This window comes from Myripristis murdjan, chromosome 14, assembly GCF_902150065.1.
Source record: "Myripristis murdjan chromosome 14, fMyrMur1.1, whole genome shotgun sequence".
NCBI classification, from domain to species: Eukaryota; Metazoa; Chordata; class Actinopteri; order Holocentriformes; family Holocentridae; genus Myripristis; species Myripristis murdjan.
In genome coordinates this window covers 37,540,476-37,557,126 of record NC_043993.1, presented here as the reverse complement: position 1 = coordinate 37,557,126, position 16,651 = coordinate 37,540,476, and the positions used below count along the sequence as shown (strand labels likewise).

The 16,651-nt window shown below is 40.6% G+C and overlaps 1 protein-coding gene across 2 annotated transcripts in view; it reads right to left on the bottom strand.

Annotated features, from left to right (window-relative positions):
* LOC115371238 (flavin-containing monooxygenase FMO GS-OX5) overlaps positions 1-1,472 on the bottom strand; it is a 40,510-nt gene extending 39,038 nt beyond the window's left edge. For both annotated transcript variants that reach the window (XM_030068470.1, XM_030068469.1), the window contains exon 1: positions 1,261-1,472. The gene's annotated coding sequence lies outside the window, so the exon portion shown is untranslated. The remainder of the gene's footprint in view (positions 1-1,260) is intronic.
* Between the last annotated feature and the right edge of the window lie 15,179 nt (positions 1,473-16,651).

Genomic DNA, 16,651 nt, shown 5'->3' with positions numbered 1-16,651 from the left:
CTGATAAACTAAAATGTGACTTTGACAATTAATCTCATAGTTTTTTAAAAATTATTAATTTAGCACCGCCCCCCGATTTTGTGTGTGTGTGTGTGTGTGTGTGTGTGTGTGTGTGTGTGTGTGTGTGTTAATAATAATCATTATTATTAATGTTATTATTATTGTTTAAGTTATTTCTGTAATTCTTTTCTGTGTCTCCTCCCACTTCTCTCTCTCTTCCTCTCTCTCTCATGGCAGTTCGATTTTACTGCAGGCCATTTTTTCTAATATGTCCATGTTTCATTAGACACTAATACAGTAGCTACCGTATCTGCACAATAAAAACTGTTCACAAACAAGGCATGCTTCATTTCATGAAATATGAAAAATCCGGTCTGAATTGTGTTATATTATATGAACTGAACTGAACAACCACGACTGATAAGTTGAGGTGTTGTGATGCTTTATTTTACTTGTCTTGGAAATGTTTTTAATAAGATTGTTAACTGTTTTTATTGACATTTGTAATATTTGATAATTACTGTTGTTTATTGTGGACCCCAGCAAGAGTGGCTGCTACTTCGGTGGCAGCTGATGGGGATCCAAATAACGAAGAAAGAAGAAAGAAGAAAGAAAAACCTTTTTCTCAGTCACGTCAGCGCCGTTATCTTTAAGTGAAACTTTCTGGATGAATCAGCTTCAGCTCGGTTTGTTTTCACTCCACACACTGCTTCCTTTCTCTGTCAAATTAAGACTGAACTCCAGGCTTCATTTGAAAATCTGTGACTTTTGCTGGTTCCCCTGTGTGGTCAGGTTAAATGCGGAGTAAAATACAAAAACCAGGTGTTTCTGGCTGTCCGTGCCTCAGGCTTCATGTCGGCTCACATTTCATCCACCGAGCAGCGCCCCCTTCAGGGACCCGGCGGGTTTTCCGCCTGAATGCCGCGTTCACGGCACACGGCAACACTTCCGACTAACGGAAGACAATTCACGCAGCATCCAGCTCGTAATTAGGCTACAACCAGGAGCCTGATGTTTTTCCGAAAGCTTCAGTGTATCTGAGTAAAGTGGCGCTGCCGTTAAACGCAATTACATCTGAATTCAGTTTACTAGCCTACTTTTATCGTGCTTTTTTTTTTTTTTATACCGACAAACCAACTCTCCCTGTTCTGAAACGGAGCACATTCCGTCACATTAGCGGTTTAATAGTGTGACATGGTGATACTGGAACACAGGTTACTTCACTTTCCTGTCCGCTTTACTTCACTTTCACTTTCTGACCTGAAAACTTCCTTCGAGTCGCGTTGACGGGTTGACTTCTGTCCGCCTTCCCACGGGACGTGAACGCAGCATCCGAGGAGCCTGTTGGGCCGTCAGGAGACGTGACGGGCTGACATGTCCGGTGAGAAGCCCAAACCCGAACCCGAACCCCGAAAACAAAGTGGATCAAACCAGGTGACCGGGTGGTGGGCCACGTGACCATCTGTTGTCACATGAGCTCCGCACGCAGAAACGGAGCTTCACTTCCGCCCCAAAAGGAGAGTTCCCTGCGTTCCAAATCGCATACTTACACTTTTTACTTTTAGTATGTACTGCAGCTGCCCTTACAAAGTATGTAGTTTAGTATGTATTGGGACATACTAATTCTTTTTTTCCCTACTAAATAGTATGGTAGTATGAGTATTGGAACGCAGAGAACGTCTCCAAATGTCCTGAGAACAGCAGAACACTGTGTAACGTCAAGTTCACCTTCATCTTCAGCTTCATCGAGAGCCAAAGTCTGATTTATGAATATCAAAATGTCACAAAATGTCTGACTACATCACCGTGCGTCATGAAGCAGATCTTTTTTTTTTTTTTTTAATTTTCTTTATTTAAACAAACAATCAGTTCCTTACAAATACCATTTAAAAAACAGGAACAGACAATGCCAGGGGGTTAAATTAAAGACAGAAAACACATCAGCGTGTAAGAATATTATAATGGATACATATATCTATGGTTTTGATGGCCTTCTTATTTTGAGAAAACTTTATTGTTGATATGTATTGTTTGAGTTCACTTTCAAAAATTAAAAAAGAGGGTTTGTGATTAAAGAATTTGGATTTGTGAATATGATATTTTGCAAGTAATAAAATCAGGTTGATAATGTAATATTGTTTTGTTTTGGTAGCAGTATAAGAAAAAAAAAACACCAAACAATACATTCTCATATGTGAGTGAAAAACTACAGTCAATATGTTGGGAAATAAAAGTACACACATTTTTCCAAAAAGTACAGGAGAAGGGACAGGACCAAAATAAATGATACAGATCCTCAGGATCCAGTTCACAAAATGAACAGTCCACTATAATGTCCTTTTTGTATTTCTGAAGAAAAACTTTACAGGGATAGAAACGGTTAATTATTTTAAAAGTTACTGTCATTAAGTTACTTTTTTTCTGTTTTTTTTTTTTGTTGTTGCACATTGCTTTTTGCACACTGGGTTGTACTTAGGCTATTCTGTTGTACTCAGATCTTATTCTGTTGTACTTAGATCTTATTCTTTATTTCTATTTTTTTATTATTTACTTAATCTGTAATCTGTGGATACTGCTGAAAAAAAAGTGAATTTCCTGCGGGATGAATAAAGTATCTATCTATCTATCTATCCTTAATTTTGTTTAAAATAAGATATTTAGATGGCAGACACCAATTTTTTTTCCATTTCAGGTTTGAGAATAGGTTATTCCAGAAAGAGACAGCATTTGGAACAGAGACAACTTCTCTTTGAAATAAAGCACGAATCTCACGGTTATTAATACTCTTTTTAGAGGAGAAACAAACGCGACCCACATTAGTGACAACAGGATTCAATGAAGCAGATCATCTTCTCGTAACTATACAGTCTTTGGTCACCGCAGTGGTTTGTGGGTGGTGGATTGGACAGGAGAGATGGCAGAGGGAAGTGACGGAGTAGGAAGTGAGATGGAGGAGGGAGTTTGGAGCATTGCAGGTGAACAGCGTTTGAACAGGAAAAAACGGAAAAAAATGGCAAAGGAGGCAGCGAAGAGAGGGGAATATGACTCATCGGTTTCAAACAGTGAAGTGGAGCAAAGTGCAAGACCAAAGCAAAATGAGGAGTACAAAGTAATTATTAGAATGACCCAGCAAGGAGAATCGTTTGGTGAGTGGAGCCCAGTTAAGCTGACGAAAGCGATACATAAAGTTCTTGGAGAGGTTAAAAGAGTAAAAGTGCTACGAAGTGGGGCATTGATGGTCCTGTGTAGGGATGGGGCACAGCAAGGAAAAGCAATACGAATGAGTAGAATTGATGGAAAGTCTGTAGTATGCTCGATACCTGAGGAGAGGAGAGTGGCTGTGGGGGTCATTTCAAGCATTCCCACAGCTATTACCTGTGAAGAGATCAGAGATAATATAGAGGGAGCAAAAGTACTGGAAGTGCAGAGACTAAAAACAAATAGAAATGGAGAGAAGATGGACAGTCTATCAATTAAAATCAAATTTGATGAACCAAAGCTGCCAGAGAAAGTGTACATCGGATATATGTGTTATGAAGTCAGGCCATTTGTCCCTCCACCGCTTAGGTGTTTCAAGTGCCAGAAATACGGACATGTTGCAGCGGTATGCAGGGGTAAACAGAAATGTGGGAGATGTGCGGGGGATCATGAGTATGGTAAATGCCAAGAAGGGGCTAAGCTAAAATGCTGTAACTGTGGGGGGGAACACGCTTCGGCGTATCGAGGTTGTGAGGCAGGCAAGAAGGCGATAGAGATTCAGAAAGTAAAAACAGCAATGGGCATATCATATGCAGAAGCAGCGAAGAAAGTGGGGGCAAGCCATAGAGATCCTGCAAAAACGGTGAGGGCTGATGCCAACATCAGAGCCGAAGCAAGTATTTCCAAAGCAAAGGAAAATACACTTACAGTGAGTAAGAACGACTTTGTACTATTTATGGTGGAAGTGATAAATTGCTCAGCACAAACAAACAGCAAAACGGAAAAAATCAAGATAATTATTAAAGCTGCAGAGAAGTACCTTGACATCAAGGGGCTTAGTTGTGAAAAGGTTAAGGAAACATTAGCTGGAGAAATGATTAATTCTCAGACATGGGCTGGAAACTCATCATGGTCCTAGCTATCCTGCAGTGGAATGCTAGAAGTCTCATTGCTAATGGTCAAGAATTTAAGAAATTTATAGAAGAATGGTATGAAAAGCCACAAGTAATATGCATTCAAGAGACATGGCTAAAGTCACAGTGGAATTTCACATTAGATGAGTATACTGCAGTAAGAAATGACAGGGAAGGTAGGAACGGGGGAGGAGTGGCCACATTCATTAAAAGAGGAGTAAATTATAGGTTGGAAAAATCAAGTAATGAACATGAGTCAATAGTAATAAAGATATGGACAGAAACTAATAATGTGACAATAATAAATTATTATAATCCAGGTAATAGATTGTCCAGGGAAGTGCTTAATGAAGCAAGTGGACAGGTGGGAGGGAGTGTAGTATGGTGCGGAGATTTTAATGCACACAATACTTTATGGGGGAGCATAAATACAGATTCCAATGGGAAGATAGTAGAAGAATTCATAGATGATAGCGAGATGGTTTGTGTTAATGATGGCAGAGGCACTCGATACAACAACTCTAGGAACACTGAAAGTGCAATAGACCTCACTCTAATGTCGGCTGGGATAGCAGGAATTAGTACATGGGAAGTACTAAACTATACAACCATAGGAAGTGATCATTATCCAATAGTTTGCAAAATTGGAGTTAGTCCAATACAGGATAGTGAGGAAAGACCGCCAAAGTGGAAGTTAGAAAAGGCTTATTGGGAAAGATTTCGTGCCATTAGTGATAACAAATGTGGGGAAATAGATGAGGAAAGTATAACAAATGAAGAAGAGTTTAATGAGAGAGTGGTGGGAGCAATAAGGCTAGCAGCAGAAAACTCAATTCCACAAATGAAGGGAAAAAGAATAAGAAAGAGCGTACCCTGGTGGAATGAAAGATGTAGCAGAGCAATTAAAGAAAGAAATAGAGCATTTAGAATTTTAAAAAAACATCATACACTGGAATCATTGACAAAGTATAAGAGAGCACAGGCAGTAGTACGCAGAGTTATACGCCAAGCTAAGAGGACATCCTGGAGACAGTATTGTGATAAGATAGGGCGAGAGACAAAGTTAACAGATATATGGGGAATGATCAGGAAAATGAGTGGAATTAACAGAAACTATGAAATCCCAGGGCTACAGGTTAATAACCAAATAGTAGTGGGGATAGACAGAGCGGAGGTTTTGGCAAAGACATTTGTCAAGGTACATAGTTCGGAAAACCTAACTCCGAAAGCTAAAATTAACAGGGAAAAGATGATAGGAGAAAACCAGGGTATTAAGAATAAAAAACCAATGTCTAGGGAGGGAATAAATGTGCCGTTTAGTATGTTTGAGATGAAGAGAGCAATAACTAAAGCAAAGCAGACGACGCCAGGAAAGGATGGAATTTGTTATAGAATGCTGGCACAGATGAGTGACAGAGCTCTCAAAATTGTATTGAAATTGTACAATAAAGTATGGGAGTCAGGTAAAATCCCAGCCAAATGGAAGGAGTCAGTTATAGTTCCTATACCAAAGCCAGGAAAAGATCAGTCAGACCCAGCTAGCTATAGACCCATTGCACTAACATCTCAGTTGGGGAAAATAATGGAGCGAATGGTTATGCAACGGTTAAACTACTATTTAGAAAGCAAAAATCTTTTATCAAATTATCAAAGTTGTTTTTCGCAAAGGAAGAGGAACTATGGATAATATATTAGTGTTAGAATCAGAGATTAGGAAAGCTCAAGCTAATAAAGAAGTAGTTCTAGCAGTCTTCTTTGACGTCGAGAAAGCATATGATATGCTGTGGAAGGAAGGTCTCCTTATTAAAATGAGCAAATTAGGAATCACAGGAAATATGTATAATTGGGTATTGAGTTTTATGTTTGAACGGAAGATTGAGGTGCGGGTGGGAACTAATTACTCCAGAATGTACAGTGTAGAGAATGGAACACCCCAAGGAAGTGTGTGCAGTCCAACATTATTTAATATTATGATAAATGATATCTTTGAGCAAATCCAACCAAGTGTAGGAAAGTCATTATTTGCAGATGATGGGGCCTTGTGGACTAGGGGGCGCAATTTACAATATTTACAGAAGAAACTGCAGGGGGCAATTAGGAGAGTAGAACAGTGGGCAGATTGCTGGGGATTTAAATTTTCAGTAAGCAAGACACAGACAATATGCTTTGCAAGAAGACATAAAGAAGCGGAATTATATCTATATGGCCAAAAAATAGAACAGGTCAGAACAGTAAGATTTTTGGGATTGTGGCTAGATGAAAAATTAACATGGAAGCAGCATATAGACAGACTTATTAACAAATGTAAAAAAGTGAATAATTTATTGAAATGTATATCTGGAAGAGACTGGGGAGCGTCAAGAACATCATTGTTAGGTATATACCAAGCCGTGATGAGAGCTGCATTAGACTATGGGTGCATAGCATATATGTCAGCTGCAGACACTCACTTAAAGAAATTAGAGGTACAGCAAGCTCAAGGGCTGAGAATATGTTGTGGGGCATATAAAACCTCCCCGGTAGCAGCTATGCAGGTTGAAACAGGAGAACAGCCGCTGAGAATTAGAAGAGTGAAAATTATGTTGGCATACTGGATTAATATAAAGGGCACGGGGAGGATCACCCCACAAAGAGTACCCTGAGGGAATGTTGGGAATATGAAAACAGTAATGCAGTCAGTTTTGGTCAAATTGGAAATGGAGTTGCGGAAAGGGCAGGTTTAAAACAGATTCAGGTTGGTAAAACGGTTCCAGTGTCAAGGATTCCCCCATGGCTTTTCGTAATGCCAGAAGTAAATTTTGAGATTAAGAAACTTCTTAAGGAAGTGAAGAGACAAAATGCAGCTGGGTTTGTAGCCTTGAAATACCTGGAAGAGAAATATGGCGATAATCAAATAATATTCACAGATGGGTCAAAAGACCCAGAAACTGGCCGAACTGGGGCTGCAATATATATCCCTACGGAGAAAATTAGAATAAAGAAGAGGTGTTCAGATTATTTATCAGTGTATGCAGTAGAAATAGCAGCAATAATAATAGCATTACAGTGGATAAAAGCTCATGGAAAAGACAAATTAGTCATAGCATCAGACAGCTGGGCGGCTCTTTCAAGCCTACAAACTATGAAATCGTGTAAACAAGATCTAATTTATGAGGCACACAGTAACCTGTATGAAGTCTGGAAAAGAGGGCTGGGGGTGAGTTTTGTGTGGGTTCCTGCCCATGTGGGAATAGAGGGAAATGAGGAGGCAGATATGTTAGCAAAGCAATCATTAAGGCAACAAGAAATAGATCTACAAATCAGGTTAAGTAAAGCAGAAGGAAAGGCACTCATAAAAAAATACAGTCAGAAACAATGGCAAGAATATTGGGAATTAGTAGAAACAGGCAGACATTTATTTTCAATACAGAGACAGGTGGGAGAGGGAAGAAGGATTGGAAGGAACCGGAAGGAAGAAACAACATTAACACGGTTGAGGATAGGACATACAGGGTTGAATGGAACATTATATAAAATAGGTAAACACACAGATGGAAAATGTGAACAGTGTGGGGTAACAGAGTCGGTGCAACATGTGCTGATGGAATGTGTGAGATATGAAGAGGAGAGGAAGACCTTGAAAGCAGCAATGGAGAAAAATAAGGAAACATTTAATTTAGGAAACTTGCTAAAAGCAGACAGTAAGACAAGTATGGGGCGACTGATGGATTTTGTACGGGAAACAAGGTTAATAGAAAGGATTTAAGATTCTCCGTCACTAAGGGGTTCTAGTCTGTAACTGCCTAATCTCCTGTTCCAACGTAGACTCAGTAGGTGGCGGTAATGCTCCAGACACTGAGGAGTAAACTGCCAATAAACCAAACAGAAGAAGAAGAAGAAGAAGAAGTGGTTTGTGGGTTGGCTGACTGAACAGGAAGAGGGAGACCCGCCAGATTTGAACAGAGGCAGCTGCAGATTCTAGCCAAAGGTAAGGCAGGAGAGTTTCACTTTTACATGTTACGTTATTCCCACCCAGACAAACATCATCCGGACCAAAACAAAGCTCTCAGGTGTCACGCGCCGGGCGGGAGACACACGCATTTCAACCCGTTCACGCGCCGCAGGGAAACAGGCTCCTGGATGACGCGCCGCTCTCTGTCATCACAGCGGAACAGGTAGAGGAGTCTGTAGTTTCTGTATTTTTATACTTGATTGTATTTTCATTATTGAAAATACAGTCTAAGCTGTTTGGTCTGCTTGGCTATTATGAGCACAGACATACAGAACAGAGGTAGACTGGACGCTTTACGGCGGAATCCCAGCAGACTGACGTCCGACGGCGGCGCCATCTTGCTGCGGTCAAGCCCGCGATTCACTGTGCATAACCAATACAAGCTTCTGGAAGTAAATAGCTATTTCTCTTGAATATTTTGAAGTTGTAGTGGTGTAGTTGTTATCACACAAGACTTATTATCTATAGACCCGGGCTGAATTCTCGCTAGAAGCATGTTTTTTCCCCTCAGATGCCCATCAGAAAGCACTTTATCATTAGACATGGCGAATTTTAAGATGCCTGTCAGTCCATTTGTTATCAATTTCAATTTCTCATGGCCATATATTAAAAGGTTAGGCCTATGTAAGAAATATATTTTGTCAGTAGAATAAGGACACTATCAATTTTCAAGGTAAATATATGCACGATAGGCATACTAGTCTAAATAGTTTAATGTTGATGATTATCTAAAATGTGAAAACATGCATGTATAGTTCTTTGTCAGAGGGCCTCATTTGATCATTTTCTTTCTGATATAATCAAATTCTCAAGGTAAATATATACACATTGATGTGATAGTCTAAATAGTGTAATATTGATGATTATGTAACATGTGAAAATATGGTTCTTCGTCTGAGGTTCTCGTGTAGTTATTGTACCTGTGAACACTCTGCCAGACCACCAAGGATCACACGCACATTATTATTCAAATGATGGCTCAGCAGAAAGTCAAGCATTAACATTAGACCCAAAATATACATTAAACAGTCTATGCTGTGGGAACGGCTTGAGGGAATTTGTTTAATTAAAATGCCCTTAAAAAGCCTTAAGATGTTAATTTGGCCTAGGTGGTGGGTGAAGACTCTTAGGTGGACCCCCTGTGTCAAATACATGCTGGGAAAAACCTGCAGTATATGCCTACATACATGTCATTTTAATTACAGCACAAAACAGACACTGACAACTATGGTGGAAACACTTCAGCCTTTATGAACATTTTTGTACAAAACAAACAAACATACAGTTCTTCATTAATCAAGTTTTTCTCCCTCAGCTCTTGGAGGACATCCTTCATATGACTCTTTGCCCTCAGTTCACGCTTCCTTGCATTACTCTTCTCCTGCTCCAGTGTGATCACATTGTCTGTAGCCTGAATCAGTCTCTTCTTTAGAGCAGCTGGACAGCTGGGCAGTGCAGTGATCCAGGGTTGTACTTAGGTTATTCTGTTGTACTCAGATCTTGTTCTGTTATACTTAGATCTTATTCTTTATTTCTATTTTTTTTTATTCACTTAATTTGTAATCTGTGGATACTGCTGAAGAAAATGTGAATTTCCTGCGGGATGAATAAAGTATCTACCTACCTACCTACCTACCTACCTACCCTACCAAAGGTGTGGTCCTAGCAGAAGGGATGAACAGGTTATGGCTGGCTGTCATTCTTAATCTCATCTATGCATCCAACTGCCAGCACCATGAGTATGAGAGTGTTTGTGGCAGGGACACATATTCTAGCATGTTTCAATGAAGGCAGTGTGCATGTGTGCAGTGTGGGTGTGTACATGTCTAAAATGAGAGACAGAAAGCAAGTGAGATTGGATTTCAACTGATCAAGGCCATGATGCTTACAGCTGATTAGGACATATATCAAGTACAGATACTCACAACAGGCTAAGGCAGGTTGAAATTGCCCATGTGAATGAAGCCAAATAGGCCCTTGTGTTTACATTATAGTCATAAGCATATTTGATATACAGAATACAAAAAGCCTAAATGACACACCTGCTGTTTGGAGATGAGCTGGGATGGTATGACATCAGATCTCAGCCCGACAGTCCTGTTGAAATCCTCTGGCTTGAAGTGTTAGCAACAGAGCACAGACTCATCCGTGGCTCTAAAATCTTTTCTTTTGAGGGCGACCTCCCATTTCTTCCTAAGGTTCTGCTCTTTGGGAAACCTTCAGGGAGTGGGAAAAGTAACGTTAAGCACAACCTGTTGTCTGGATTGTGCAGTACGCCGGTTTTTACAATCGTAGGCTGCACAATGTTGAGGCATTTTCCATCTACAATGCTGTGGTCCCACTCTGTGCGTTTTGGGCAGTCGACCGCTTCAAGATGGCCACCAACTCTGCCGTGGAAAAAGGGGGAGGGGCCAATCTAGCCTCTTTCTATGTCTATGATTATGACCCTGACTCGCCATTTTGGCCGTCATACGTGGTTGGCGGTAGCTTTTGCGCGTATTATTGCTGTTATTATTATTATTATTATTATTATTATTATTATGATTGTGGTTATGCTTATTATTATGATTATTATTATTATTATTATTATTACACATGTTGAATCGGCTGCTCGTCGGGTTTTTTCTTTTTCACGTGTCCATTTTTGCAGAGAGACAGCAGGAGCACTCTGGGTGTCACATTATGCCGGGCTACTGCGACAGTTTTATATTGTTATAAAGATACACGTTTTAGAATAGGCCTACCCATAATCATTTTATAAGATTACCCATAATAAATTGGAAATTTTGTTCATTTTTTCTTTACTTTTGCCCCACCCTCCCCCCACTCTCCCACCCCAACAAAATTTCACTCTGAACAGTTCAAACTTGAGGACCCTGTTATTCCCACCCAGACAAACATCATCCGAACCCAAAGGTGCTGTCAGCATCACGTTAACGTTAAGTGACGTTGGTTTCACTTGAATGAAATGAACGTTAACGTTGTTGGTATAATTACCTTTCTATTTGTAGTTCTGTGGGTCTCTCTGTGGAGATCCACAGCGTTTATGTTACCCCACATTGAGTCACTAGGTGATTATTTTGTCGGTGGATGGTGACCGGCTGCCCCCATGTCCTGCCTCTGACTTCATTCCAGCGCTTCCCCCGGACCACCAACTTTTGATCTCGGTAATTCTGTAAAATCCTGGTTACAGCCCTGCACACAGGAATTAGCACGTCAGCTGTTTATTGTTTACCGTATAATGGTTAAACAGAATAAGAACAGTGAAGGCCCACAGAGCTGTCAAAACTAAGGTAAAAAATCTGTTTTCACTATAATAATAATAATTCTAATAATGTTACTCATCATCATTATTATTTTTTGAGAATGGCCTTTTCTGTCTTGTGTTATGCCTGGAGCTATATATAAAAAGAGCAACAAATTGCACCTCCAGGCATTAATACATCACTTTAGCCTACAATAATGTATATTCACCTGTCTTTTAATCCACATCCTGCGTTTTGCATGACTCCTGTCTAGATACGGTGTTTGCCCTCAGTTTTGCCGGCTGAAGACACAAGACTGTGGACTTTGTCCTCCTCATGTTCACGTGTTGCTCGCAGCTGAGACCAGCCCTGCGTTCCAATACTCATACTACCATACTATTTAGTAAGGAAAAAAAAGAATGAGTATGTCCCAGTACATAGTGTGTCAGATGCAGTATGCCAAGAGTACCAGGATGTTCTACTACATCCGCTCAGATTTCGCAGTCTGCATGTCAGCATGCTGCTCTGGCCATTCTGACCCACAATCCTTTGCACAGTGGACGTTAGGTCGCACTGACTGAGTTGTGTGTGTACAAGCCACGCCCACATACGCACAAAACTCGCTCAGGTAGAGCAGCAGCGACAGGAAGACAGCAGATCAGAAATCAGACAGAGGACAGCGCAGTATGAAACAGCACCGCCATTTTGACAACAACATTCAAATGTGGCGCTACGGACGGAGGAGGAAGTGAGCGAGAGGGGCGGAGCTCAGGGAGGACGGATGGAGTGTGTCCCAATAGTATGCATACTGCATACTACACTGCATACTTTGTAAGGGCACCTGCAGTACATACTAAAAGTAAAAAGTATAAGTATGCGATTTGGAACGCAGGGCTGGAAACACTGTGTTAGGTCTCTGCTGCCACCTGGTGGATTTTCTGTGCATTGTGCAATGAGTGATTTTATTTTTTAAGACCACTGTCAAGGTGCTCGCTGCTATCGATACTGATCGGTACCGATCTGTTTTGATACCAATCTGTATCGATATGGACCATCACCCCCCTCTGCCCCTCTCCTGTCAGCATGTTGGGAGCTGCCACAGGGTTTCTGTGTGTTTTATCTGATCCTCACCGGCAGACTTCCTGTCCTCTCTCTGTCTTTCAGACATGGCAGATAGACTTTCAGAGAGCGACTGGAGGGAGAAGCTGACCTCCATCATAGAGGATCTGACCCCCGCCCACTACAGGAAGATGCTGTCCTTTCTGAAAGTCATCCCCCAGAGTCAGAGGGACAGGCCCCGAGAGGAAATGCCCCAAATCATCATAGAGAGGCTGGGCATGAAGCGCTCCATCACTGAGATGCAGCGAGTCCTGAAGAAACTCCCCAGGATGGACGCCAAAGTCCAGGAGCTGCTGCGCCCCTTTGTGGAGAAACTGAGCAAAGGTCAGCTGAGTCTGTCACATCACAGCTAATCTCTAGTGTTCAGTGGGTTTCATGCAAAGTCAGTAACTGCTGTTAGAGATCAATCTTCAATTCCTCCTAATAAATTCAACATCAGTCACTTATGGTTCTGAAGGTGTGGCTTCAAAACAAAAATGCAGCATCACATGAATTAATATTTTGTACTGTCATGTTGAACAGCAGCTGCAATAAGACAAATATAAATCTCCAGGTGGTGCAGCTGAACGATGCAGGTCTCGATCACTCAGCTCACAGGCATCAATTAGGTATCACTGATTCTTGAGAATTTGGATAAATCATGTCCCACTAAGAAAAATGCTATTTCTACTGGAAATTTACAACATTTTAATAAATAAAAGAATCAAGGGCATAATCAGGGGGTCCTTTGCACATTTGTAAGGTTCTTTCATAGGTTTATTTTTAATTTGTATTAATTTAATGATCATATGTTGGCCCATGGCCTACAAAACCAGTTATCCTCGAATAGGAGATAATCATTTCAACTTGATTAAAACAACAAAAAGTAATAATGTGGTGACTATCAAAACTTAAATTAGTCACTGAGAGGAGATAGCTGGGATCTGTCTGACGCGCCGAAAGAGGAAGCATGAAGCCATGACTGCAGTTCGAGGGTGTTTATTTTGACCCTTTCAGTAAAATACATATATGTGCAGATAAACTTGTAGACCTGGGTGGTAACAAAGATTTTACTTCAACACTTCAGCGGTCAACAGAAAATATTGGCACCCTGCCTCACCCTCTCTCTATACCAAACTAACTCACAGACAGGTAGAAGTGCAGGTGATATCACTCAGGCAATCAATCAGATCCAGTGACACCCAGCCACACTCTCACAAGACACACCTTCACAGGACACACCCCCAACACACATTACCCAAGGTGAAAAGTGGGAAACACATCCATGCTCCTACAAATAATTTCATTGAATAATATCTTTACCATATCAAAGAGTACATCATAATATGTATTAAAAACTACAAACGATGGGTTTTGAACAATATTTACTATTATTATGTGGTTGCTCAAAATGTGTCCCACATATTCGTCACCACCGTCAGATATTTATTTAAAAAATAATAAAAAAAAAACTACAAGGTCAGTTACATTCCTGAGGAGCCCTTTTCAAACCTTCAGCTCTACTGCATGCTTCAAGACCGCTCAGGCTCCTGGAAGTTTGCTATTTTCTCTTAAATCTCTTCATATTTTTGGACACTGCTACTGTCACAACCATAACATGTCAACACCGTCACTTCTGTATAAAAAATATTAAATTAGATTATGGAATAAATGTACACTTTTTAAGAAGAGGTCTGATGTAGGCAGCAACAGGGTGAAAACAAGCTGGCTAATGTGAACAACTCATGCTGATCATGTGAAAGAGCAGGTTTTTGTCTCCACCGTCAGACGTCACCACCGTCAGGTTTTCTGTGTGACGGTGATGACTGAAGTCTGAAAAATGCTTATAACAGAGCTCAGGATTGTTATTTTTTGTACCAAATAGTTAAATAAAGTTGTTAAGCAAGAAGCCATTGACTTGAGTGGTATAAATTTTGGAAATGTATGTTTTAATGAGGCGACTGTCACCACCGTCAGATTAGTGTCACCACCGTCAGAGGCAGTTATATTGGTTTTAAATGAATATGCTTACAAAATGTTTCTTTGGTGCTATTGAGTTATTAAAGTAATAGTCTCTTTAATACAAAAATATGTTTTTCAAATTAAAAAAAAAAAACATTACGGTGACGGTGTTGACAAAAACAAAGTAGCCTAATAACTGGCAAAACCTATTTTATGAAAAAAATGCAAAATGAGGAGGTTGCACCGGTACATTGCTGAACAGCCAAGACCTTGGCCTATAACGATATACCTTCAGATTTTGTAATTTAACTCACTTTTTTTTTTCAAAATTAAAACCTGTTTTATCCAAATTCCCAAGAATCAGTAGTATGTCAGCTGCCATACTTTGGAATCAGGTTTATACACACAACGGATACTCAGGCTTATTTGTCTGTGAGAAGAAAACAGACCTCTGATGTCTGATTGTAGGTGTTTTTTCTGGAAACAAATAAATTCAAACAAGCTATTGAAGACTGACATCAGCCCCCCTTCAAACAGCACAATATCACTGCTGAAGGACTATTTATCAAAGTCATTAATTAACTGGAACATTCCTCATCATGCATCCATCCATCAAAATCTCTGAAATACAGCATGATTACTGTATAAATAAATATGTACAACACCAACCTGCCAATGGGACTGGAGATGGAAATTAGCCACACGGAAATAATCTCACATGTTTACATGTATATGTGCATTAACATGTACTGTCCCATTTCTTTTAAAAATAAATAAATCTACAAATCTACAAATCTACAAAATGCTGTGCTTTTCATGTAGTCACATTTTCATGGAGGTATTTTTTATAAGTGAATATTCTATTTCCATTTTTTAGCAAAGAAGACAAAAATCACCAAGGAGAAGACCAAGCCGGCTGGTAAGCTCCAAACACCTCAACAACACGTTACACAGCTGCTTCCAGTTCCCCAGCAGACTGACTGCACTGGATCATTTTCTTACCCAGTTTGCTATGACGGTGTATCAGGGCTGCTGAAGGGAGCTGTTGTAGTCCAAGAAAAGCATAGATAGAACAAATACAACAAGCTGTCCACACCTGAGGTACTGGAGACCGCCAAATAAAAGGTACACCTGGAAGGTAGAAGAAAATCCGCACAATGGATTCGAGCTCCCAATAGGCTTTATTGACGACGTTTCGACCAAACCGTCTCCCTCAGGCAACTATACAGGAGTGACATGGCAAGTGGCAGGTGTATATATAGGCCGAAAGCCTGGTGACATCACAGCTCTGGCAATTATCAATCAAGCCAGGCGGCCTCAAGTGAGCCATATATGGGCATATATGGGTTAATATTCCCACCATACAATACAATGCAATATACACAATAAATACAAAAAATACAATGTGCACGATGTACAGATTATTATAAGGAAACCATACAAAGACACAACAAAGGCATGAGATCAGTCTGCAAAAAGTTAATCAACACTGTTCGGAGAAAAGACACACCAAATATCATTTCACAAAAAGGGCCTAATGTCAAATTCCTCATTGAGGCCCTTAGGTGACATGGTATTGAGGAAATAAATCCAGTAGGTCTCCCTTTGGAGGAGTTTTCTTTCCATGTCACCACCTCTGCGCTGTTTCTCTATCCTCTCCACTCCTAGATAGCGCAGCGCACTAACACTGTGGCCCGCCTTTTTAAAATGGGCTGCAACAGGACTGCGCTCGTCACCTGTTCTGATCTTACTCCTGTGTTCGCTAATCCTGGTGCGTAACTCCCTGGATGTTTTCCCAATATAGGCAAGGCCGCATGGGCAACGGATCATGTAAATTACATGCATAGTACTGCATGTAATGGCCCCCCGGATGGAGATGTTGCGACCTGTGTGTGGATGGGTGAAGGTCTTGCATCTCTGCGTGTAGACGCATTGGGAGCAGCCCCCACACTTGTAGTTACCATCTGGTAGGCTGATAGGTTTTGGTGTGATTCGGGGGTTGATGTCAGATCTCACCAAGCTGTCCCTGATGTTGTTGGGACGTTTAAACACCAGTTTAGGTGGTTCAGTGAATGTATTTTTTAGTTTGGGGTCTGAATTTACAATGTGCCAGTGCTTTTGAATTGTCTCTCTGAATTTGGCACCAAGGGGGGAATATCTGACACAGCACATATTGGACTTGTGAGTGGGTGCCTTATTCCTAGGCTGGAGGCACTCCTCTTGCGTCATCTTGTCATAGCGCC